General features: G+C 44.6%; 1 long non-coding RNA gene across 2 annotated transcripts in view; it reads left to right on the top strand.

The window, feature by feature from the left end:
• Window positions 1–27,486, top strand: part of LOC137541410 (uncharacterized) — a 102,658-nt gene that overhangs the window by 45,334 nt on the left and 29,838 nt on the right. For both annotated transcript variants that reach the window (XR_011025158.1, XR_011025159.1), the window contains exon 3: window positions 24,118–24,268. This is a non-coding gene — a long non-coding RNA (uncharacterized lncRNA). The remainder of the gene's footprint in view (window positions 1–24,117; window positions 24,269–27,486) is intronic.

Raw genomic sequence — 27,486 nt, 5'->3', positions numbered from 1 at the left:
ATAATGTACCACCTTCTTTTGATTATAGATAGCAGTGTTCCCACTGTCAGGGAGCACTCCACAAAAAAAAAAAAAAAAAAAAAAATCACCTGTTCCAGTTCAATTACTTGGGTGTCCCCACCGTTAGGGTACTCCACACTTTTTATTATAATGTACCACCTTCTTTTGATTATAGATAGCAGTGTTCCCACTGTCAGGGAGCACTCCACAAAAAAAAAAAAAAAAAAAATCACCTGTTCCAGTTCAATTACTTGGGTGTCCCCACCGTTAGGGTACTCCACACTTTTTATCATAATGTACCACCTTCTTTTGATTATAGATAGCAGTGTTCCCACTGTCAGGGAGCACTCCACAAAAAAAAAATAAAAAAAAAAAATCACCTGTTCCAGTTCAATTACTTGGGTGTCCCCGCCGTTAGGGTACTCCACACTTTTTATTATAATGTACCACCTTCTTTTGATTATAGATAGCAGTGTTCCCACTGTCAGGGAGCACTCCACAAAAAAAAAATAAAAAAAAAAAATCACCTGTTCCAGTTCAATTACTTGGGTGTCCCCACCGTTAGGGTACTCCACACTTTTTATTATAATGTACCACCTTCTTTTGATTATAGATAGCAGTGTTCCCACTGTCATGGAGCACTCCCAAAAAAAATAAAAATAAACTGAAACTGAATTTCTGGGGGGAGGGTGGAAGGGGTTCAGGTCTGGTTACCTATTATTTACTGGGGGGAGGGTGGAAGGGGTTCAGGTCTGGTTACCTATGAATTAGTGGGGGGGAGGGGGGGTGGAAGGGGTTCAGGTATGGTTACCTATGATTTACAGGGGGGAGGGTGGAAGGGGTTCAGGTCTGGTTACCTATGAATTTCTGGGGGGAGGGTGGAACGGTTCAGGTCTGGTTACCTATGATTTACTGGGGGGAGGGTGGAAGGGGTTCAGGTCTGGTTACCTATGAATTTCTGGGGGGAGGGTGGAAGGGGTTCAGGTCTGGTTACCTATGAATTAGTGGGGGGGGTGGAAGGGGTTCAGGTCTGGTTACCTATGATTTACTGGGGGGAGGGTGGAAGGGGTTCAGGTCTGGTTACCTATGAATTTCTGGGGGGAGGGTGGAAGGGGTTCAGGTCTGGTTACCTATGAATTAGTGGGGGGGGGGGGTGGAAGGGGTTCAGGTATGGTTACCTATGATTTACAGGGGGGAGGGTGGAAGGGGTTCAGGTCTGGTTATCTATGAATTTCTGGGGGGAGGGTGGAAGGGGTTCAGGTCTGGTTACCTATGAATTAGTGGGGGGGGGGGTGGAAGGGGTTCAGGTATGGTTACCTATGATTTACAGGGGGGTGGGTGGAAGGGGTTCAGGTCTGGTTACCTATGAATTAGTGGGGGGGGGGGGGGGGGGGAAGGGGTTCAGGTATGGTTACCTATGATTTACAGGGGGGTGGGTGGAAGGGTTTCAGGTATGGTTACCTATGAATTTCTTGGGGGAAGGGGAGAGGTCTGGCTACCTATGAATTACTGGGAGAGAGGGGGGCAGGTCTGGCTATGTATATTTAACTGGAGGGAGAGGTCTGGCTCCCTGTATTTCTATGCATATGAGATATACTGTACATGCATACAGATATATTATCAGATATATATATATATATATATATATATATATATATATATATATACAGGATCTTCTCAAAAAATTAGCATATTGTGATAAAGTTCATTATTTTTTGTAATGTACTGATAAACTTTAGACTTTCATATATTTTAGATTCAAATACACACAACTGAAGTAGTTCAAGCCTTTTATTGTTTTAATATTGATGATTTTGGCATACAGCTCATGAAAACCCCAAATTCCTATCTCAAAAAATTAGCATATTTCATCCGACCAATAAAAGAAAAGTGTTTTTAAAACAAAAAAAGTCAGCCTTCAAATAATTATGTTCAGTTATGCACTCAATACTTGGTCGGGAATCCTTTTACAGAAATGACTGCTTCAATGCGGCGGGGCATGGAGGCAATCAGCCCGTGGCACTGCTCAGGTGTTATGGAGGCCCAGGATGCTTCGATAGCGGCCTTAAGCTAATCCAGAGTGTTGGGTCTTGCGTCTCTCAACTTTCTCTTCACAATATCCCACAGATTCTCTATGGGGTTCAGGTCAGGAGAGTTGGCAGGCCAATTGAGCACAGTAATACCATGGTCAGTAAACCATTTACCAGTGGTTTTGGCACTGTGAGCAGGTGCCAGATCATGCTGAAAAATGAAATCTTCATCTCCACAAAGCTTTTCAGCAGATGGAAGCATGAAGTGCTCCAAAATCTCCTGATAGCTAGCTGCATTGACCCTGCCCTTGATAAAACACAGTGGACCAACACCAGCAGCTGACATGGCACCTCAGACCATCACTGACTGTGGGTACTTGACACTGGACTTCAGGCATTTTGGAATTTACCTCTCCCCAGTCTTCCTCCAGACTCTGGCACCTTGATTTCCGAATGACATGTAAAAGTTGCTTTCATCCGAAAAAAGTACTTTGGACCACTGAGCAACAGTCCAGTGCTGCTTCTCTGTAGCCCACGTCAGGCGCTTCTGCCACTGTTTCTGGTTCAAAAGTGGGTTTATGCGTCCATCTGCTGAAAAGCTTTATGGAGATGAAGATTTCATTTTTCAGCACGACCTGGCACCTGCTCACAGTGCCAAAACCACTGGTAAGTGGTTTACTGACCATGGTATTACTGTGCTCAATTGGCCTGCCAACTCTCCTGACCTGAACCCCATATAGAATCTGTGGGATATTGTGAAGAGAAAGTTGAGAGACGCAAGACCCAACACTCTGGATGAGCTTAAGGCCGCTATCGAAGCATCCTGGGCCTCCATAACACCTGAGCAGTGCCACAGGCTGATTGCCTCCATGCCACGCCGCATTGAAGCAGTAATTTCTGCAAAAGGATTCCCGACCAAGTATTGAGTGCATAACTGAACATAATTATTTGAAGGTTGACTTTTTTTGTTTTAAAAACACTTTTCTTTTATTGGGCGGATGAAATATGCTAATTTTTTGAGATAGGAATTTGGGGTTTTCATGAGCTGTATGCCAAAATCATCAATAAGAAAAGCAATAAAAGTCTTGAACTACTTCAGTTGTGTCTAATGAATCTAAAATATATGAAAGTCTAATGTTTATCAGTACATTACAGAAAATAATGAACTTTATCACAATATGCTAATTTTTTGAGAAGATCCTGTATATATATATATGTCCCCAATATCCCCCACCAGCTGGGATCACCTGATGCCGTATTCATGTCCTTTGCTTGAACCGCCAGCTTGAACCGGTTGCTTGAACCGCCAGCAGAAAGAACACACACCTACTCCAAAATTCTCACTGAACCTCCATCAACATCTTGCAGCCCTCCTGAAACTCCTAGTGGCTTTCTGCCATCCTCCTTGCATGGAAGCCGGCGCGTTACCTGACCTGCCTAGAGTCAAGTGATACGCCTGCTGCCGTGCACAGAGGACGTCGGAAAACCACTAGGAGCATGCTAGGAGCTTCAGAAAGGCTACAAAACGTTGCTGGAGGCTTGGTAAGTATTTTAAAGCCTGCAAACCAGTCCAAACCCCCCCCCCCCCAAAAAAAAAATGTATACCCAGGTGTATATGAAGAGTATACACTCCCTCTCTTAATCCCTGTCCATCCCGGTATGCCCGCTCTCAATGCTATTGAAATCATAGCTCCTACAGAAAGTAGAGCTGCAACCTGAAAAATGATGTCTGCGTGTCCTTACAGCGCATGCGCAGGCTTTGTCTCCTCTAATTATTTACGACTCTCTGCAGCGCATCATAGTTCCGTGCACTATGACACGGGCCACGCAGAAGGGAGGAAGAAATTAGAGGAGACTGAGCCGGCGCATGCGCTGTAAAAGAGAACTAAAAAGCAATGAATAATTGCTACATATACTCTTCACACTGTAAATTTTTCACATTGGTGCTTTGTGTTGGACATTGAAGATCTAAAAAATGAAGGGATTGCATCACAAGCAATGTGACACATACAACTAAGCATTCTGCATAAAAATATGTTTCAGAAATGCATTGTACTAACAATGTCATTGCATTTCTTTTGCGATTATTTAGTCCAACACAATGTGTCAGTGTCAGAGATCGTACAACAAAAGAGAAGAAACGTATACTTGTTTATGAAAAACATTTATTTTTTTGGGTTTGCCATGTCACGTGTATATATATATATATTTTTTTGTTTTGCAACTGGCAAATTTTTTTTTTTTTTTAGTAAAAAAATAATGGAAAAAAAAACAAAAAACTTTAAAGGGGAACTTCAGCATAAACAAACATACTGTCATTAAAGAGGAACTCCAGTGAAAATAATGTAATAAAAAAAGCGCTTCATTTTTACAATAATTATGTATAAAATATTAGGCATCACGCCTGCCCCCGGTGCCCATTAATTGGGCATTTATCTCGTCCTGCCGGGCCGATTTTTCCCGCAGCTCCAGGACCTGCTGCTGTAGGAGATTGAACTCCCGGACCGGCACTCCTGTCTCATGCCTCCTCACCCTTGCCTTCAGCCTCCTTAGTTCCCGTCTCACTAGTAAGTGAGTGGAAAGTGGAACTGTGGAAAGAATAGGGAAAATAGGTTAACCTGATTGATACAATGATTATACATTTTACATGTAAACAAAAAAAAAAGAAAAGAAACCTGTAATGTAAAGCTTATACAATAACATTTAGGGCCCTGTTCCACCATAGAAGTAATGCGAAGGTGGCCACCTCGCTGCATCACTTCCGCATCTCCCAATGCAGAAGTGATTAGAGGAGATGGGACGCAGATGCAGCCCTGCGAGAATCTGCAGCATGCTGAAGATTCTTGGATCAGTCTACACCGCTCCGCAGAACCTGAACGCAATAGAAACTATACCATTACCGTGCAATGGTCTCAGGACACCCGCGGTGTGCCATATCGTACCACATGTAATGGAAATGGACCTGACTGTAGTTAACCTAATATGAGATATTACTTATACAGTGAAAGCCGTAGAGTTTTGTACCGTGTTAGCCATCAGAAAAAAGCAAGACATTTTTGATCAGGATGATACCATTTATTGGCTAACTTAAAGGGAACCTAAACTGAGAAGGATACGGAGGTTTCCTTTTAAAATAATACCAGTTGCCTGGCTCTCCAGCTGCTCCTGTGTCTCTAATACTTTCAGCCACATCCCCTCACCAAGCATGCAGATCAGGTGCTCTGACTGAAGTCAGACTGGATTAGCTGCTTGTTTCAGGTATGTGATTCAGCCACTACTGATCTCTTTGGCTGCAGCAGGACTGCCAGGCAACTGGTATGGTTTAAAAGTAAATACCCATATCCCTCTCAGTGTAGGTTGCCTTTAAAAGACTAAGAGCATGCAAGCTTTCAACTGTAGAGCCTTCTTCGGGCTTAAATCCTGAATGTTTACAAACAGATGGAATGGACAGCTATATACATGCAACATCCCAAGGGGATACATTTTTTTAAACAGAGCAGAGTTAGTTAGCTGAGATAAACAGAGCAGAGTTAGTTAGCTGAGATAACACATTTGTTTACACAGTACTCTCAGCTAACTAACTCTGCTCTGTTTCCCCTAGGGCAGGGATGTCAAACCGGTCCTACGAGGGCCGAGATCCTCACAAATTTTTGGCACAGCTCAAATAAATTGATGGGTCTGCATCGGGATAGGTGTGTTCCATCAGGTACAACACATTCCTCTCTTTCTCAGTCCATCCTAAACATTGGCATGGATCGGGCCCTCCAGGACTGGAGTTTGACACGTGTCCTAACTAAGGCATCTTAATGACATGTATGTGTGTGTAAAAAAAAAATTATGTATCCCCTTGGGATGTTGCATGTATATAGCTGTCCATTCCATCTGTTTGTAAGCATTCAGGATTTAAGCCCGAAGAAGGCTCTAGTCTACAGTCGAAAGCTTGCATGCTCTTTTAATTTTTTTGAAGTTAGCCAATAAATGGTATCATCCTGATCCAAAACCTATTAATTATACAATGCAATATTTTTACCAGTTTGGAGGCTTCCAGCAAATCGCCTGGCCACTCGCTGGCTGCGATATGAGGGGCCTGGGGAGGAAGACCGGGAGGTGCTAGGTCCAGGGGCATCTCCTTCCTGCAGGTCCTGGGGCTGCGCAGCAGACGGTGGGGTCCTGCCCTGTCTGGGGGCACGTCCTGGGCCTTGCTGTGCAGGTGGGGGATGAGAAGCAGATCCAGCTGTAATAAAGAATAATAAATAATATAATGAGAACGAAATATGTCATGAAATAGGTAAAAAGTATTAAGTTTTTACTCAAACTCATTATTTTTTTTAATTGCTGGTGTATCCAACTGCTGGCAGTCTCTCTCACATCACCTCGTCCCTGCGATCAGACTGCAGCCCGAGCCTCCGTTCCCCGCTCTGCAGCCAGCCCCGTGATGCAGAATATCCGAATCTCGGCTTGATGATGTCATCAAGCCCAGACCCAGTTAAGGGCATCACCGGGCTGCGTGTAGAGCGGGGAACGGAGGCTCAGGCTGCAGCCTGATCGCAGGAACGAGGTGAGGTGAGAGAGACGGCTTGCGATCTACCCACAAAGGGGGCTGCCTGAATGGGGGGTGGGATATCTGACTATCCATACTGGGGGATTAAGGACCCCTGGTGAGGGGTGGGGTGAGGTGTTAAAATGTGCAGCTGGGGTGACTAATAAAATAATGTGGATACATATACCCATTTTGGATTAAAAAAAAAAATATTCTGGGTGCAGATCTGGCTATAATGGGGGGGGGGGGGGGGAACTAATCCTGAGTGCACACACTAATCCAGAGGGCACATCTGGCTATAATTGCACTGGTCCATAAGGGGGAAACAAGGTCTGGATGTGAAGTGTTTAAACACAGAAAAAAGAAAAATTCTAATACCGTTTATTTCTTTATTGGACATGAAAGAATATGACTCTTAAAGTGAATGGGTACCACTTTAAAAATAAAAAAGTCAGATACTCACCTAAGGAGAGGGAAGGCTCGGTCCTAATGAGCCTTCCCTCTCCTCTCCCAGTGCCCGGTCCCGCGCAGGATCCCCCGTAGCAGTATTCGACCAGTTCTGTCAAATACTGCCACTTCCACCGCCGAAGGGAGGTTTCGGAAGCCTTCGGGAGCAATCGGGCTCCCGAAGATGGGCCAATCCATACTACGCATGCGCACTCTGACGCATTCGCGCATGCGTAGTATGGAGTATGGAGTACTCCTGAAAACCTCCGAATTCCCTGCGTTGGCAGATGCGAACGGGGGAGCCAGCACAGCACCGAGGGCACCGGGAGAGGAGAGGGAAGGCTCATTAGGACCGAGCCTTCCCTCTCCTTAGGTGAGTATCTGACTTTTTTATTGTAAAACTGGTACCCATTCGCTTTAAATACAGTAAAATATAAATAGGATAGGATATAAAGAGCGCTCCTGAACGTAGACTGGGGCAATGGTTCATCTTTAGTAGGAATAAGCCCCTGCGCACACAGCAAATATATCAAAGGAGTGGCTTTGAGACAACTCTGTGTATGTATGCCCTTGAGTTGAGAGGCCAAGCAAGAGCATAGGCATCAATAAAATTTAATAACTCTGGAGAGATCTTAAAATGGCTATGCACCACAGCCGGATCATCCACAAGGCAAACCTTGGCAGTTGCCAAGGTCATGGAGAGGACCAAAGAGCCTGATGGACGATAGCACCTATCAAATCCTTGTAAAAAATACCAGGTGATCAACAGTGGTTATCAAGTTGCATTCCACAAAGTATGATATAAGGCCCTTTTTTACACTAGCTGCGTTTTTGGTAAAAATGCAAAACGCATGCGTTTTTCCAAATTCAATAGTGCAGGTGCATGTCTGCGCAATTACGATGCGTTTTGTGTTTTTTCTTTTTCAATCAATACAACACTTTTCAGCCACAGTAAAAAAGCAAAGCAAACACATAAAAAAACTCACTAAAGCATTTACATCAAAATATCTAGATGCATTGCACAAATAACGTGTTTACGTTTGTGTTTTGCAGTGGAAAGGGCCCATACTCTTAGGGCTCAAACCCACTAGAGCGCTTTTATGCGCGTTTTGAGTGTTTTGTGCACCGCCCTGCGATCCCGCAAAATGCTCTGGTAATGTTAATGGGTGGCCCAAATTCCACTACAGCGGTCGCAGTTTTCTATGTTCGATTTCGGGTGCGTTACCGCTTCCAATAGAAAATGTTGGAGTGCTGCTGGAACCGTTTACCTTTTTTAAAGCGCTGGACAAAAAATGCATTTATGATTCCCACAATGCTTTTTTTGTCCAGAAAATAATTTTAAAAAAAACAAAAACCACCCAAACAGAACACTAATCGATAATCGCAAAACGCTGTAGACGCTAGGAACTCCCATACAAAAACCGCAAACCGTGCAAAAACCGCTAACGCAAACCGCTAAACAACCGCTTGCAAAATGCTCCAAAAAAACAAAACACTCAGCAAATACTGCACAAATATCATCACTATGCCCACACAGGAGGCAGGAGCACAAAAAATAATTTAGGTAACCCATTTTAGAATTATTCCATAACGAAAACAAAATGTGGAAAAAGTGATGAGCTCATCTGTGAATATTAAACGGATAATTTTTCCGTATATAGTACTACACAACTCTATTATAATATTCACTGCACAAGGTATTTTTATAGTATAATTAGATACCGTATAAAAAACCCAAGATACACATACATAAACTAGTAGTTTGCTGACTTACATGACAGGGCTTCCTCAATGCTCTTGACGAGCTCTTTGTCCCTCCTTTTCAGGTCGCTCCACATCATCTGGACCTGCTTCACCCTCAAGTTCCTGCTGAATTGGGTCCTCAGCAGTAACTGGACCTTCCTCACCACCCGCTTTTTGTACTTCCCCACCACCAGGTCATATCGACCTCTTGTAAATTCCTGAAAAAAAATTGACAGTATTCATGAGCACTGTATGGATTATACATTTTTTAATTAGGATTAACTTTACTTAAATCATAATGTTTCAACATTATAAAAATGATATAAGTATCACCCTACTTTATCTGGTCCCCCATCCTTTGGCCAAATGTAATTTCCACCCATAGGCTATCATTCATTAAAGTGTGGTCGGTAACAAAATCCGTGCGGGAAAGTACCGCTTTCGGTATTTTAGACTTCTGGTGGTCATTCATACAAATGTTGCCAGTTGCGATATACTGTAAGTGCGGTGATTCCCCGAAAAAGCCTGGTGGTAGGCTTGCGGAAACAGAGAAGCTGCCCGAGTCCCTCCGTGCGCTGCTCTCTCTGCTGCTGCTTGGGAGGTCTGTGTCCCATTCAGTTACATGTATTCCACATGCTTATCGCTACTTCCTAGGGAGCGATAATCCCCGTCCGCATAACGCTTGGTCTAATCTTTATGAATTGACATTTTGTTACCTTTTTTTAGATAATCACCGCACAAGGCGGTAATTTATCGCTGTGCTCGGGAATGACAGCTTTTGATGCGGAAACAGCCTTTATATGAATGCACATTTTGCTAAGTGCTCGGTAAAGTCAGCTGTTTTCAGAATTTGCGCATGCAGGAATGCTTGAGGCTAATTTCACACCAGGACGTTGCGTTAGAGGGGGCGTTAAGGTCGCATAACGTTCCCCTAACTCAACGCCTGGTGGTGCTGGTGCTGGATCTGGACGTCAGAGTGAGCCGCGTTGTGCAGCTCACTCTGGCGTCAGTGATGCCGTGATGCGCACTCTTGTGCGCATGCGGCATCATGTGGTCCCGCCGGCCAATCGCCGCACAGAGCGGATGCTCCAGGAAGTAAACACTGCACGTCACAACGCGCAGTGCATATTAATTAGCCATGTGCCTGGACGCTCTCCGCTCCTCCCCAACATTACTGAGCATGTGCAAGCAGTCTAACGCGGCTTAGCCGCGTCTAAAGTACTGCATGCAGTACGTTGTCTTGTGACGCAGCGTTACAATGTAACGCAACGTCCGCACTGTGAACAGCCCCATTGATTTTTCATTACTGTGCGGTGGGCTGCGTTACAGGCTGCTCTAACGTGCGCCTGTAACGTCCCACTGTGAAACCAGCCTTATGAATGATAGCCAATGTGATTGGTAAATATTGTGAATTTGTGTTCGTGAACATGTTAAAGGACTTCCGAGGCCAAAAAGAAGAAAATTACACTATACCTTTTTAATATCTGAATCCACGGAGGACGTCCAGCGCGTCCTCCGCACCGTACCGCCGTCATTGCAGCCCTTTTCGTTCCCCCATGGCTCGGCCCGACCCCACTGAACGGGTCGCATGTATTCCACAAGTAAGATGGCCGCCACCTTGAGCCGCGGCTGCGCAGTACGCTTTGCCGCGAGTGCGATTGCGCAGCCTTTAGCCCGCCTCCCACCGCATACTGGGTACGGGAGGCGGGCTAAAGGCTGCGCAGTCGCACTCGCGGCAAAGCGTACTGCGCAGCCGCGGCTCAAGGCGGCCATCTTACTTGTGGAATACATGCCACCCGTTCAGTGGGGTCGGGCCGAGCCATGGGGGAACGAAAAGGGCTGCAATGACGGCGGTACGGTGCGGAGGACGCGCTGGACATCCTCCATGGATTCAGATAATAAAAAGGTATAGTGTCATTTTTTTCTTTTTGGCCTCGGAAGTCCTTTAAAGTGAACCTTAAGTGAGGAAAAAAAATTGAGTTTTACTCACCTGGGGCTTACCTCAGCCCCCTGCAGCTGATCGGTGCCCACGACGAGTCGCTCTGATGCTCCGGGTCCCGCCGGCGGCCACTTCCGGTTTCGCCGTCAGGACCCGTCAGGCTGGGGAACGCGGCTGATACTACGCGTTACCAGCCAAAATAGCACCCCTATGCGGCCATATGTCCGTGCCTATGCGGACATATGGCCGCATAGGGGTGCTATTTTGGCTGGGAACGCGTAGCATGAGCCGCGTTCCCCAGCCTGACGGGTCCTGACGGCGAAACCGGAAGTGGCCGCCGGCGGGACCCGGAGCATCAGAGCGACTCGTCGTGGGCACCGATCAGCTGCAGGGGGCTGAGGTAAGCCCCAGGTGAGTAAAACTCAATTTTTTTTCCTCACTTAAGGTTCACTTTAACAAAATGTCCGTTCATGAGCAGATGAAAATATTGGAGTGCTGCTGAAACCGTTTACCGTTTTTAAAGCGCTGAACAAAAAATGCATTTATGATTCCCACAATGCATTTTTTGTCCAGAAAAAAAAAAAAATTCAGAACACTAATCAATAATCACAAAACAATGTAGACACTAGGAACTCCCATACAAAAAACGCAAACCGTGCAAAAAACGCTAACGTAAACCGCTAAACAACCGCTTGCAAAATGCTCCAAAAAAAACAAGACGCGAGCGTCTGCGGGAGCGTTTTGCGATTTTTAGTGGGTTCCTAGACTTAATGTTCAGGCGTGCAATGAGTGTAACGTAAGTTTACTGTACTATTACAATATAATATCACTAACATTTAGCAAAATACAGTGTGAATGTGTCTCTACTATTAAAGGGACTCAGCCGCGACACTCAGCCAAGCGTCGCCCCCACACTTGCTGGTATAGGAAGAGGCACGTCATTACGTCAGCCGATATGCGTCATGACGGCGGCCGGCATGACAGTCCTGCGCATGCGCAGTAAACCCACGTATGCGCAGGACTGTCACGTCATGACGCGTAGCTCGCAGTCCCTTTAACAGTAGTGGTACAAGCAAAGTTACAGTGACAAATAAAATAAAAAACCCTCTGCAACACCTATGATACACTTTTTAAAGTAAAATATAAATAAATGCATAGAAACAATACCAAATAAATGCATTTTGTTCAAAATACATTGCTTACCTCAATCACCATCCTTTTCAACTCGGGTGGGTTTTTTGGAGGCATTCTGGATGTGCCCTGGACTCCCTGCAGGCTGCAATCAAAGTCTGTGTGGTGTCCAGGTCTTTCCCACGAGTCTCTGTCTTTTTTTTACAGCTTCCTGTTGATTTTTACGCATTAGCCAATCACAGCCTATGAAGCTGAGCGTGCCCGGAGCGCATACGTACGCGTACGTACTGACGCATTTACGCAATAGCTACCATAGTGATAGGCGGCTATTGCGTACACGCTCGCCCGCATGCGTCAAAACGTACGCATAGGTGGTAATTACCGTAGTACACGTAACAATATATCGTAAGCGCATACATTACGGTACCCTTACGCGTAACCGCGTAAGTTTACGCGTAATTACAGAGATGACCCGTAGATAATGTAGTACGTCGTAACCGTAATTGCGTAATGCGTAATTGCGTAGAATTACGCGTAATGACCCGTAAGCGTAGATTTTTCCATTACGATCAGCACTGCTCGACGCAGTTCCGGTGTCCTGAGATCCTCTCCGTTTCAGATGCCGACCTCACATCTACTGCGCCTGCGCGAGCCCCGCTGTCAATCACTCTCATGTTGTTTGGAGTGTTCTGTGTAGGTGTGGCAGTTCTGCCCCTGCGCAGAACACTCCAGACAACGGGAGAGCGATTGACAGCAAGGCTCGCACAGGCGCAGTAGATGCTGACCTGGTGAGGTCTGCATCTGAAACGGAGGGGATCCCCGGACTCTGGAGCAAACCTGAAGTAAAAATAAACTTATGAGATAATGAATTGTAGTGTAGTTAGTACAGCTAAGAAATAGAATATTATTAGCAAAGAAAGGAGTCTCATATTGTTTTCTAGTACAGGAAGAGAAGAAAAGCTTCTCTAAACTATTCGACCCAGCTTGGGTTTAATACAGTCCTGTTTTCTGAAGCACTTAAAGCTGACCTGAACTCGGAACTTCCTCTCTGCTTTAAAAGATATGCAACAGCATAATAACCTTTAAATAAAAAAAAATATTTGTTACAGCTAATACAAATCCTGCAATAAATCTGCGATGTTTCTGCTTCCTGCTTTCTTGGAAGCAGATATATTATTATCATCCTGTGCTTTAACATGAGCTTATCTGCCGGGGCAGTCAGCTGACAGGGCAGAGATTAAATTGCAACTTGTGATTAGACACAGAAGAGGGTGAATTAGACAGGCTAAACTCTCTAAATACACACAGGGTGCATTTCTTTATGCTTTCCTTCTGTCCTGTGCAAGAGTTCAGGTCCACTTTAACCACTTGAGGACCGCAGGCTTACACCCCCCTAGTGACCAGGCTATTTTTTCAATTTAGGCCACTGCAGCTTTAAGGCCTCGCTGCAGGGCCGTACAACTCAGCACACAAGTGGTTTCTCCTCCCCCCCCCCCCCCCCACACACACACACAGGCCCATTGCACACCAAAACCGCTAGCAGATCCGCAATACGCTAGCGGTTTTGGGAGCTGATTTCAGAGCGATTCTAGGTATGTTTAGAGAGGTTTTCTAAACATACCTAGCGGTTTTGGGAGCGTTTTTGTGTAGCAGATTGTAAATATTGTTACAGTAAAAGCTGTTACTGAACAGCTACTGTAACAAAAATGCCTGGCAAACCACTCTGAAGTAGCGTTTTTCAGAGCGGTTTGCGTTTTTCCTATACTTTACATTGAGGACGAAACGCTTCCGAAATCCGCAAACGTGCAGCAGGAGGCGCGTTTGCGGCTTGGCAAAAACCGCAAACCGACGGTGTACACCATCCCATTGCAATACATTAGAGAAGCGTTTTTATAGGCGGATGCGGCCGGCGGATCGCTCCAAAAACCGCTCGGTGTGCACTGGGCCACACACACTTTTCTGCTCACCAACAGAGCTTTTTGTTGGTGGGCTCTGATTGGTACTGGGGTGTTTGTTTATTTCTTAATATATGTATTTATTTTTTAAATACATTTCTCCATTTATTACATTTTTTTTTTTTGGTTTGTACCAACTCTGTATTTTGTATATTGGTGTATACCGTTGTCTGTATTATTTTATATACCATGTTTGTTTCTTAGTTTGTACAGTGCCATGGAATATGTTGGCGCTTTATAAATCAATAATAATATGTCAGTATGTTTACACTGTTATTTCTCTTCCAGAACGGATTTATGATGCCTTTGTGACTTATTTATGTCAGCACAGGAGCTGCCAGCTTGCTGGTGATGTCGGCACTATCACTATGCTAAGAACAGGAAGAAGTCATAGTATTTACTTAGTCAGCTGGGTACATCTCAGGGCTGGTGCACACCAGAGCGGTTCTGGAGCGTTTTATAACACTTGCAGGGGGAAAACCGCTTGGCTAATGAAAGTGAATGGGATGGTGCACACCAGAGCGGTTTGTTTTTTCCACAAACGCAAACTCCCGGGCTGCAGCATTTTTTAGATTTCTGAGGCGTTTCTGCCTCAATGTTAAAGTATAGGAAAGTGGAAAACCGCTCTGAAAAACGCTGGATCAGAGCAGTTTTCCAGGCGTCTTTGTTACAGAAGCTGTTCAGTAACAGCTTTACTGTAACAATATTTGAAATCTGCTACACAAAAACACTCCAAAAAATGCTAGGCCTGTTTAGAAAACCTCTCTAAACATGCCTCTGAAATCTGCTTCAAAAACCTCTAGCATTTTGCTTATCTGCTAGAGGTTTTTGGTGTGCACTGGGCCTCTGACTGTCAGCTGAAACAGTTAAGGCCTATTTTCACCTGTTCTGCATCAGTTTTACTGCATCCAGATTTCTGGATGTGGCTACTTAGCACCTGTTTTCACTACACGCAGATTCTGAATGCATAAAAACTGACTCTAATGAATGTCTGTGGGCCTGTTTCCACTAAACACGATTTTCAGATTTCTGCATCATGCACTGTTTCCCGTACAATGAACATGTTAGTGGAAACAGGCCCATGGGCATTCATTGAAGTCAGTTTTTATGCATTCAAACTCTGAAGCAGAAATCTGCAACATGCTATCCATAATTTTCCTGCATCAGAAAAAGTGCACTTACTGGAAACAGGTCCATAGACATTTATTAGAGTCAGTTTTTCTGCATCCAGAATCCGCGTGTAGTTTAAAGAGGCCCTCAAAGAGGAACTTCAGTGAAAATAATGTAATAATAAAAGTGCTTTATTTTTACAATAATTATGTATAAATGATTTAGTCATTGTTTGCTCATTGTAAAATCTTTCCTCTACCTGATTTACATTCTGACATTTATCACATGGTGACTTGTTTACTGCTGACAGGTGATGTCAGTGGAATGAGATGCTGCTTGCTTTTTTGGCAGTTGGAAACAGCTGTTAGTTCCCACAATGCAACAAGGCTCCCACAGTGTGATGTCAGGAACTCAGAGCTGTGAGGTGCTGACATCACACTGTGGGTGGGGTTTCAACACAACATCAGCCATACAGCGCCCCCTGATGATCTGTTTAAGTAAAGGAAAAGATTTCTCATGGGAAAGGGGGTATCAGCTACTGATTGGGATGAAGTTCAATTCTTGGTCACGGTTTCTCTTTAACTGTCACATAAAAGTGATATTTTTTCTTTGTTTGTACAAGTCAGTTGTAGAGGGGTTTAGTCACAACTGTGGAGTATTTTATTTTCTGCCTTATTTTTATTTTTTCTGAGTTGCAAGGTGTCATTTTAATAAATGAGGCCCACGCAGTGTCGTTATCAAGTTTGTACAGCTAAAAATTGTTGATATCCAAAAGGCAGTAACCAGCAATCAACTCCAATTGAGTTTTCCTGATCTGATTACAATAGGCTGCATTTTTATCTTTGTAACAGTAATCAACATAAACTAAACTGGAGGCAGCTTGTTGCATTTGCATCGTACCTTCATACGGAACGCTTCTAAATGCAACAACAGCAGTATGTTCCAGCTTATCACATTTCACACATTTTTATTTGATTTGGTGGATGCAGGGTGGTTTGCTGCCCCCTAGTGCCATTTTTTAAGAATTTAAGTTTATCATTTCAATAACTGCGTTTTTAGTGCTACTGAATTCCCAAATGACTAGTAAAGCTTACATTACATACAAGCACATTTTCATCATATGAGATGACCTATTGTGAGCATAGGCAGAGTTGAGCCGAAATTTTCGTAATTTCGCATTACTATAATTACGCATGCGAAATTTGCGATTACGATGCGAAATTACGGTAGCGTAATTGCCATTAAAATCATAATTGAAAATACCGTAAGCGTAATTTTCAACACGTAATTTCGCGTTTCGTTCATGCCGTAATTTCGCATTAAACGCTACCGTAATTTCGCGTTAAACCGCAACGCTCCGTATCATATAAAAAAGCCGCCGACTTTAAGGGTTAATAGCAAAGCCCCCTTAAATGCTAAGAGCCTCAAATTTGGAGAATATATTAAGGAGATCAGGAGGAATACGAGGAAAATTTTTTTTTTCAAAAAGACCTTATAGTTTTTGAGAAATTTGAGAAAATCGATGTTAAAGTTTCAAAGTAAAAATTTATACATTTAAAAACCCGCTGACTTTAACGGTTAATAGCAAAGCCTGCTTAAAGTTTAGGAACACCAAATTCCTAGGGTATATTAAGGGGATCAGTGGGAATAAGAGGAAACATTTTTTTTTTCAAAAAGACCTTCTAGTTTTTGAGAAAATCGATTTTTAAGTTTCAAGGGCAAAAATGTCTTTTAAATGCGGAAAATGTCAGTTTTTTTTGCACAGGTAACAATAGTGTATTATTTTCATAGATTCCCCCAAGTGGGAAGAGTTTTACTTACTTCGTTCTGAGTGTGGGAAATATAAAAAAAAAGACGACGTGGCCTTCCAGACCTCTTTAACCCCTTGTCCCCCATGCAGGCTGGGATAGCCAGAATGCGGAGCACCGGCCGCGTGGGGCTCCGCACCCTGACTATACCAGCCCGCATGGTCCATGGATTGGGGGGTCTCGGAAGGGGAAGGGCAGCCAAGCTTTCCCCTCCCCCTCCGAGCCCTTGTTCAATCCAAGGACAAGGGGCTCTTCTCCACCTCCGATGGGCGGTGGAGGTGGAGGCCGCGATTTCCTGGGGGGGGGGCTCATGGTGGAATCTGGGAGTCCCCTTTAAAAAGGGGTCCCCCAGATGCCCACCCCCCCTCCCAGGAGAAATGAGTATAGAGGTACTTGTACCCCTTACCCATTTCCTTTAAGAGTTAAAAGTAAATAAACACACAAACACTTAGAAAAAGTATTTTAATTGAACAAAAAACATAACCACGAAAAAAGTCCTTTAATATTCTTAATTAACCAATAATACTTACCTGTCCCTTTAAATAAATGATCCCACGCAATATCCTCGGAAATGTTCTATCAGTTACAATGTAACAAAGTTATTACAATGTAACAACTTTGTTACATTGTAACTACGCCGCACCCGACGCCACTCGCCGCTCAGCCGCCGCATACGCGTCCGTGCTGCACGGACCCGACAGAGCTCTGAGCTATATAGCTCAGAGCTCTCTAAGCATCTTTGTATTTGGGCTCCAAGGAGCCCCATTGGTCCTTAGCAGACCAATGGGGTTCCTTCTGATTTGAAGGAACTCCATTGGTCTGCTAAGGACCAATGGGGCTCCTTGGAGCCCAAATTCAAAGATGCTTGAGAGCTCTGAGCTATATAGCTCAGAGCTCTGTCGGGTCCGGACTCCGTGCAGGAGGCTAAGTCCCCGCCGGCTCCGCTGCCCTCCCCGCCTCTCCCACATGTCACCCACATGTCACCCACATGTGGGTGACATGTGGGTGACAGATGTGGGCGGGGTGGACAGCGGGGGCCAGCGGGGACTTAGCGTCCTGCACGGACGCGTATGCGGCGGCTGAGCGGCGAGTGACGTCGGGTGCGGCGTAGTTACAATGTCACAAAGTTGTTACATTGTAATAACTTTGTTACATTGTAACTGATAGAACATTTCCGAGGATATTGCGTGGGATTATTTATTTAAAGGGACAGGTAAGTATTATTGGTTAATTAAGAATATTAAAGGACTTTTTTCGTGGTTATGTTTTTTGTTCAATTAAAATACTTTTTCTAAGTGTTTGTGTGTTTATTTACTTTTAACTCTTAAAGGAAATGGGTAAGGGGTACAAGTACCTCTATACTCATTTCTCCTGGGAGGGGGGGTGGGCATCTGGGGGACCCCTTTTTAAAGGGGACTCCCAGATTCCACCATGAACCTTCCCCCAGGAAATCGCGGCCTCCACCTCCACCGCCCATCGGAGGTGGAGAAGAGCCCATTGTCCTTGGATTGGACAAGGACTCGGAGGGGGAGGGGAAAGCTTGGCTGCCCCTCCCCTTCCGAGACCCCCCAATCCATGGACCATGAGGGCTGGTATAGTCAGGGTGCGGAGCCCCACGCGGCCGGTGCTCCGCATTCTGGCTATTCCAGCCTGAATGGGGGACAAGGGGTTAAAGAGGTCTGGGAGGGGGGACCCCACGTCGTTTTTTTTTATATTTCCCACACTCAGAACGAAGTAAGTAAAACTCTTCCCACTTGGGGGAATCTATGAAAATAATACACTATTGTTACCTGTGCAAAAAAAACTGACATTTTCTGCATTTAAAAGACATTTTTGCCCTTGAAACTTAAAGGGACTCCAAGCAGTGCAGAAACTATGGAAAGATGCATATCATTTTAAAGCTCTCTTTCTCCTCTTTCCAATGATATATAAACTGCTGCCCTACGCCTTTTAGTTTTCACTATTTTCACGATTGAAATTGCCGCGGCCGCGATTTCAATCGCGAAAATAAAGAAAGCTAAAAGGCGTAGGGCAACGATTGTGGTGTCGCCAGAAAGAGGAGAAAGAGAGCTTTAAAATGATATCTATCTTTCCATAGTTACATTGTATTACACAGGCCGATTTTTTCTGCTAAATGGAGCTGCTGACACTGGGGAAAGTGTCGTCCTGTGTAATACAAGTAACTATGGAAAGATGGATATCATTTTAATGCTCTCTTTCTCCTCTTTCTGGCGACACCTAAATCGTCGCTCTACGCCTTTTAGGGCCCTTTTCCACCTGCAGTCGCTAGCGTTCACGCTGAACGCTAGCGATTGCTGAATCGCAAAACCGGTGATTCCCCGACGTTCGCGGCCGCGATTTTGCTATGCTATGCACTGCATAGCAAAATCGCGGCAAATATCGCTCCGCCGCGCGTTCGCGTTCCCGTCAAAAGCGAATCGCGGTAGTGGAAATGACCTACCGCGATTCCTATGTTAAAAAGCAAACCGCAGCGATTGCAAAATCGCTAGCGGTTTGCGTTTTTGCGATTCAGCCAGCGCAAACACGCTGGTGGAAAAGGGCCCTTAGTTTTCTTTATTTTCGCGATTGAAATCGCGGTCGCGGCAATTTCAATCGCGAAAATAGCAAAAACTAAAAGACGTAGGGCGGCGGTTTATATATCATTGGAAAGAGGAGAAAGAGAGCTTTAAAATGATATGCATCTTTCCATAGTTTCTGCACTGCTCGGAGTCCCTTTAAAAATCGATTTTCTCAAACACTATAAGGTCTTTTTGAAAAAATGTTTTTTTCCTTTTATTCCCACTGATCCCCTTAATATACCCTGGGAATTTGGTGTTCCTAAACTTTAAGCAGGCTTTGCTATTAACCGTTAAAGTCGGCGGGTTTTTAAATGTATACATTTTTACTTTGAAACTTTAACATCGATTTTCTCAAAAACTATAAGGTCTTTTTGAAAAAAAAATTTTTTCCTCTTATTCCTCCTGATCTCCTTAATATATTCTCCAAATTTGAGGCTCTTAGCATTTAAGGGGGTTTTGCTATTAACCCTTAAAGTTGGCGGCTACCTAACATTGATCCATGCGTCAACTTTTCCGCTTGGGAGCATGGCCATACGCATTAATTTCGTAATACCGACTGAAATGCGAAAATTACTCGAAAAATTACGTTTACGCGAAATTTCGCGAAATCCTTCTTCATTACGATTATGTACTTACGGCCATAATCGTAATTACACTAATTACGCAAAATTTCGTGAAATCGTAATTACGTCATTACGCTCTGTGCTTCACCTATGCTCACACTACGTATTGATCCATAATGACAATTTCATTTCAGTAAAAAGTTATTGGGAATGTTTATGTGGATTGCCCAAGCTCCTCATTCATTCTCCCATACTGAACAGGGGAAACAAAGGAGAAGGGTCTGGCTACAGAAGGCAACTTGCTCTGTTTCTCAGGCCCGGCCCACCCCTGACGTCAAGTAAGGCATCTTTATCAGGCGGCGGAAGTCTGGGGGGCGGTGCCAGGCAGAAGCAGGAAGTGTGCCTAGCCTGCCGCCACTAGGCTTACTGCCGCCTGCCTGGCCATGGGGGGGGGGGGGGGAGGGGGGAGGGCCCATGAGGTGAGCTGGAGGGGGTAGCAACCAGAGAGGGGGAGCAGTGGCCACAGTCTTACTCCCCCCTCCCTCACTTGGGTCCGCCCATCCACTCTCCCCCTCCAGATAGTACAGCAGTGTTGTTGCGGCAGCAGTGGGCGGGGAATACTTAAATCACCTCTTCCTTTTGTTCCAGGTGTCGCAGTGCTGCATGCGTGACATCCCACAGGTCTCCTCCTTCTTCAACGCTGCCCACTTAAGTTAAAGGGAACCTTAACTGAGAGGGATATGAATGTTTCCTTTTAAACAATACCAGTCCTGTTGATCTCTTTCGCTGCAGCAGTGACTGAATCACACACCTGAAACAAGCATGTAGGTAATCCAGTCTGACTTCAGTCAGAGCATTTGATCTGCATGCTTGTTGTGGGGCTGTGACTAAAAGTATTAGAGACACAGGATCAGCAGGAAAATCAGGCAACTGGTATTATTTTAAAGGGAAAAAACCATTTCCTTCTCAGTTTAGGTTCCCTTTAAGCCGTTTTATTTCTCCAACTCAGCCCCTGTATGATGGAGCCAACCATTTACAGTACTGTGCAAAAGTTTTAGACAGGTGTAAAAAAAAATGCTGTAATCAAAGAATGCTTTCAGAAATGTAAAGAATGATTGTTTATCAATTTACAGAATGCAAACTGAGTAAACAAAAGTAAAATCTAAGTCAAATTGATTTTTGGAGTTACGACGTTTTTCCTTCAAATTAGCATGAACTCTTATAGGTGCACTTGTACTTGTATTCATGTTTCTTCCCACTCTTCCTCAGCTGCTCCTCTCTGTCAAGCACTAAATTGGCTACCAATTAACCAGAGGATCCAGTTCAAACTCTTAACTCTAACCTACAAAGCTCTCCACAATCTCTCTCCCCTGTACATCTCCTCAATAGTTACCAGATACCAACCCAACCCAACCACAATCTCAGATCTGCACATGACCTTCATGTTTCCTCCTAGATTCACCTCCTCACATTCATGTATACATGATTTCACACATGCTTCACCCCTCCTCTGGAATCCCCTGCCACAACACATCGGTCACTCTCCAACCTTTGATATCTTTAACCGTGTCCGCAAAACTCACTTTTTCCATTAAGCATACACTCTACCTTAGGCCAGTTACCTCTTTGACCTCTGCTTCTTAATAGATAACCTAAAACACACTACCTGTAGGTATGAATATTGTATACTACCCCACCTCTATTCCTTTAAGCCTCATCTACACAAGTAGATGAGGCTCCGATCCGGCGGCTCGATTAGCCGCCGGATCGCCTCTTCCGCTTCACCGGCCACCGCGCTTGCGCCGGATTCGATACCCGCTCCTCCCCGCGATTCCCTGACATTGTCCCCGCGTGGGGAACGAGCAGGGAATCGGCGGTGGTGAGATCCGTCCTGTCGGATCTTATCAATCGAGCCGCATTAGCGGCTCGATTGATAAGGAACATCGCCGCCGCATCTACGCGTGTAGATGCGGCTTTAGATTGTAAGCTCACAAGGGCAGCACTCTCTCACCCTTTTGTAGCTTACATAGTTTCCATTCATTGATCTAACTCCTCGGTAGAAAGACCGACAGCTTCTTATAAAAAAAACGCCGTCTTTCTGACACCGCCCAAAATAAAACTCGACCTCCTTATACTTCCTGTAAGCAAGAGTGCTTGTGTACAGGATGGGGGTAAAAAAAAAATCACTGTGGCCATCTTGTGGCCAAATAGTAAAACTACATGTACATACTTTTTTTTCACATAAAATACAATAAATTACAATTAAAATGAACTGTTTACCCCCCAGACCCAAAAAATACCCAAATAAAAAGATTACAATTTGAAAAAAAAAAAACATAAGTCGTTACCTAAGAGTCAAAACTTGTTTTAATATGCATGTCAAGAGATTATATTACTAATATTTTTTAAATTATAAGCTTGTAAATAGTGATGGACGCAAAACTGATAAAATGCACCTTTATTTCCAAATAAAATATTGACGCCATTGTGATAGGGACATCATTTAAATGGTGTAATAACCAGGACAATTGGGCAAATAAAATACATGGGTTTTAATTATGGTAGCATGTATTATTTTAAAGCTATAATGGCCGAAAACTGAGAAATAATGATTTTTTTCCATTTTTTTACTTCATTTTCCTGGTAAAATGCATTTAGAAAAAAATAATTCTTAGCAAAATGTACCACTGTAACAAATGTTGGAGAGGCAGCTGCGGTGAATAGCGCTACCACCGCAGGTGCCTCCGGCTCCCTGTCTGGCGTTATATCCGTGCCTCAGGTGTCTAGCACGCCGAGGACGGGTCTGTCAGTTGCACATAGGGTTGCTTTGTCGCACACAGACAGGACCTTTATGCGGGGAGGAGGCGCGTCAGCTGACCGGCCGGTCAGCTGACGTCAGAGGAGACGCTCGCCGATCCTCATTGGCTGATAGGAGGGGGCGTGCCTGATGGGTCTCCTCTGCTTCAAAAGCTTAGCTGATTCACTCGCAACTTGTCTGCTGTTGTGAATACTTGGTGTTAGCGCTCAGACCCTTAGATAGTTCCGGTGTGCTCCCTGGAAACAGGGGATTTCACACAAGATAGGAATTGTTTGATAGCTTTAATCATTATACTACTGTGTATTATTTGTGCATGACTCTGGCTCGTTCTGACTATTCTTCTGCTCAGTGATTCTGTACCTTTGCCCATCTGATCTTGCTGCTGACTCTGCCTGTTTATACCTTCCAGTCTCTGCCTTCCGATTTTGTACTGCGTCTGTCTGTCTGTTGCCAAACCCGATCTGTCTGACCTCTCTACTCTCACCAGAGGGCCCTTGACTCTGGTGAGGGGCGCTGTAATGTTAGTACCCACCAGCTCCTCTGGTGAGGTATTGCTAAACCTATCAGTACTACTGTTGCACCAAATCACATTGCTCTTTGTTGTCACCACAGCTTCTGATATACTAGTATTATAGGTGATTCTGCAGATCACCATTTAATCAGGTATACATCTGCATTATAGGGGATACTGCAGATCACCTATAATCAGAATTCTGGTATTTGCTGACACAAATCGTTAAACCACCCAAAGAAAGCCTAATTGGTGGCAGAAAAAATAAGATATTGATCAATTAATTGTGATAAGTAGTGATAAAGTTATTGGTGAATGAATGGGAGGTGAAAATTGCTCGGATGCATAAGGCGAAAAACGACTGAGGGCTAAAATGGTTAAATAATAATTTGAGCTATGACTAAGGAATGGCTCTGATACACATGAGCTAATTTGTATGTCCAGCATGTTGATTTCTGAATAAACATTGGACTTTTAATGTGCCAGTAGAGCGGATCTTTCCTCTTTTCTACAAGTAATGTGAGGCCTGACTGGCCGTGGTCCTGCTCCTGGCTGAACTGGTGGGGTGGTGAGCGGTGTTCGTTTCTCTCTATGAAATAATATGCACCTACCAAAAAATGTAGCATCTCCCCCATTAATGACTTATCAGCTTCAGCACAGCAGACCGTTTCAGTGTCCATTCCAGAACATCTTCCTGATGGGTTAGATTTAGAAAAATGGTACTAAATTATTCAGTGTGGTTTTGTCAGCTTGAAGTGATAAGAGCTGGGGAGGGAATATGTTCTCGTGTCGCTGAGGGTTTGCCGTACTGTAAACCAGGCAGCTGTTAATTCTATATAATGGCATGTAAGTGGGAGCATTAGCCGTGGGTAACTTGATGTAACAATTAACCCTTCCTGCACATTTCCTGATGAATGCTCACTTGCTATTTTTCTTGGTGCAGATATAGAAGTGCTCGTTTCCATGCTCAATGCAAAGGATGCAGCCAATAGCCAGACAGCTAAAAGGAAGAAGGGACAGGTCCCCTTAATAAAGCCGCAGGTACTCATAGAGAGGTAGACGGCTGGCTATAACCCGAGGCAAAGCTACCTAAGGTGAGTAGAGAGTTATGTTCATGCTGGATCCACGTACCTCTCTACGATAGCCATTCTTTTCTGTATTCCTCTGATCCCCGTAATTCCTCCTTGAAAAATTTGACTTGCGTTTAACCCCCCTGGCGGTATAAAAAATTCCGCCAGGAGGCAGCGCAGCAGTTTTTTTTTTTCTTCTTATATCATGTAGCGAGCCCAGGGCTCGCTACTTGATAGCCACTGCTCAGCGGCATCCCCCCGCCCGCTTCGATCACCTTCGGCGATCTCCGATCAGGAAATCCCGTTCAAAGAACGAGATTTCCTGGAGGGCTTCCCCCATTGCCATGGCGACGGGGCAGGATGACGTCACCAACGTCACCGACGTCAGGACATCATTGGGAGTCCCGATCCACCCCTCAGCGCTGCCTGGCACTGATTGGCCAGGCAGCGCACGGGGTCTGGGGGGGGGCGCGGCGTGACGGATAGCGGCGATCGAGCGCGGGGCGGCGGCGATCGGTGTGCTGACGCAGCGAGCAAAGTGCTAGCTGCGTTCAGCAAAAAAAAAAAATGAAACAAATCGGCCCAGCAGGGCCGGAGAAAACCTCCTGCGCGGCTTACCCCGAACTACGTTCAGGGTTACCGCCAAGGAGGTTAAAGTCAAATTTTTAGATAGGAAGAGGCGGGCTTGTGGCAATGTTCCCTCCTATTTGGCGGTGCTTGTGAATAGACAAAAAAACACAAGGAGACTGGGAACCCAGTCTGGTGTGATATCGATGGGTCACCAAGAGTTCTATATAGATAATGGTAGTACAGTGGCTTGCAAAATTATTCGGCCCCCTTGAAGTTTTCCACATTTTGTCACATTACTGCCACAAACATGAATCGGTTTTATTGGAATTCCACGTGAAAGACCAATACAAAGTGCTGTACACGTGTGAAGTGGAACGAGCATCATACATGATTCCAAACATTTTTTACAAATCAATAACTGCAAAGTGGGGTGTGCGTAATTATTCAGCCCCCTGAGTCAATACTTTGTAGAACCACCTTTTGCTGCAATTACAGCTGCCAGTCTTTTAGAGTATGTCTCTACCAGGTTTGCACATCTAGAGACTGAAATCCTTGCCCATTCAGCTCCAGCTCAGTCAGATTAGATGGACAGCGTTTGTGAACAGCAGTTTTCAGATCTTGCCACAGATTCTTGATTGGATTTAGATCTGGACTTTGACTGGGCCATTCTAACACATGGATATGTTTTGTTTTAAACCATTCCATAGTTGCCCTGGCTTTATGTTTAGGGTCGTTGTCCTGCTGGAAGGTGAACCTTCACCCCAGTCTCAAGTCTTTTGCAGACTCCAAGAGGTTTTCTTCCAAGATTGTCCTGTATTTGGCTCCATCCATCTTCCCATCAACTCTGACCAGTTTCCCTGTCCCTGCTGAAGAGAAGCACCCCCAGAGCATAATGCTACCACCACCATATTTGATAGTGGGGATGGTGTGTTCAGAGTGATGTGCAGTGTTAGTTTACCGTCACACATAGAGGTTTGCATTTTAGCCAAAAAGTTCAATTTTGGTCTCATCTGACCAGAGCACCTTCTTCCACATGTTTGCTGTGTCCTCCACATGGCTTGTGGCAAACTGCAAACAGGATTTCCTATGCTCCTCTGTTCACAATGGCTTTCTTCTTGCCACTCTCCCATAAAGGCCAACTTTGTGCAGTGCACGACTAATAGTTGTCCTATAGACAGATTCCCCACCTGAGCTGTAGATCTCTGCAGCTTGTCCACAGTCACCATGGGCCTTTTGACTGCATTTCTGATCAGCACTGTCCTTGTTTGGCCTGTGATTTTAGGTGGATGGCCTTGTCTTGGTAGGTTTATAGTTGTGCCATACTCCTTCCATTTCTGAATGAACGCTTGAACAGTGCTCTGTGGAATGTTCAAGGCTTTGGAAATCTTTTTGTAGACTAAGCCTGCTTTAAATTTCTCAATAACTTTATCCGTGGCCTGTCTGGTGTGTTCTTTGGACTTCACGGTGTTGTTGCTCCCAATATTCTCTTAGACAACCTCTGAGGCCATCACAGAGCAGCTGTATTTGAACTGACATTAGATTACACACCAGTGCACTCTATTTAGTCATTAGCACTTATCAGGCAATGTCTATGGGCAACTGACTGCACTCACACCAAAGGGGGATGAATAATTACGCACACCCCACTTTGCAGTTATTGATTTTTTAAAAATGTTTGGAATCATGTATGATTTTCATTCCACTTCTCACGTGTACACCACTTTGTATTGGTCTTTCACGTGGAATTCCAATAAAATTGATTCATGTTTGTGGCAGTAATGTGGCAAAATGTGGAAAACTTCAAGGGGGCCGAATACTTTTGCAAACCACTGTATGCCAATGCCTGTGCATGGAAGTGCGGCCGTAACATGAGTGGTGCGGTGCCTGCTGACGATGCGGGGGCAGGTGAGCTGCTGTGGAGCACGTTTACATGGTGGCCACTGATATTCAAACTTTTGAGCAGTTAAGGTGTGTACTCGATGGTGCCGGTCCCCATGAGTACGATTTGACGGGCGAAACATGTTGGTGTGTAGTTACTACAATTTATAGCCAGCAGCTGCCTCCTTTTGATACGGTTAGTCGGTTACAGCATCTGACCCATGGACTATGTTACATTGTGCAGCAATGCAAACTGGACAAGGGACACCTTACCATCTGCTGGTCACTCTGAGGTAACTAACTTGTGCTTCATGTTGCTGCTGCATGCTATTGCTTTGCATGTTCTTTCTGGATGGACTGATTCTGATCCATTGCTACATGCTATTCTGGCATTGGGAATTGGCTGTGGAGTCCTCATTGAGGCTAATGTTTTCTATACTATGGTGATTATCTTATGGTCCTTATCATCTGGCTGGGGCACTATATAATGTGCAGTTCTGCGATTGGGAGCGGCGAAACCCCCATATAGGTATGGATAGATCTGGAGCCAGTTTATACGTGATAGTGACATCAATTGGGTCCTTTCATATGCAGAGCTTAGTTTATTGATATCCAGCATTAACAACTATCAGTCTTAATAGTTTGGCCATATAACCTTGTAAGGGGGATGAGGATAGGGATGGTCAATGAGATGTAAATGATTTCGAGCTGGGGCATGATTAAGCAAATTTCGTATGCAAACTTATACAGCTTGAAAATGAACCAATCAAATTTTACCTCAACAGGATTTGATG

Source organism: Hyperolius riggenbachi, chromosome 12, assembly GCF_040937935.1.
Source record: "Hyperolius riggenbachi isolate aHypRig1 chromosome 12, aHypRig1.pri, whole genome shotgun sequence".
NCBI classification, from domain to species: Eukaryota; Metazoa; Chordata; class Amphibia; order Anura; family Hyperoliidae; genus Hyperolius; species Hyperolius riggenbachi.
This window is presented reverse-complemented; position numbering and strand designations above follow the sequence as displayed.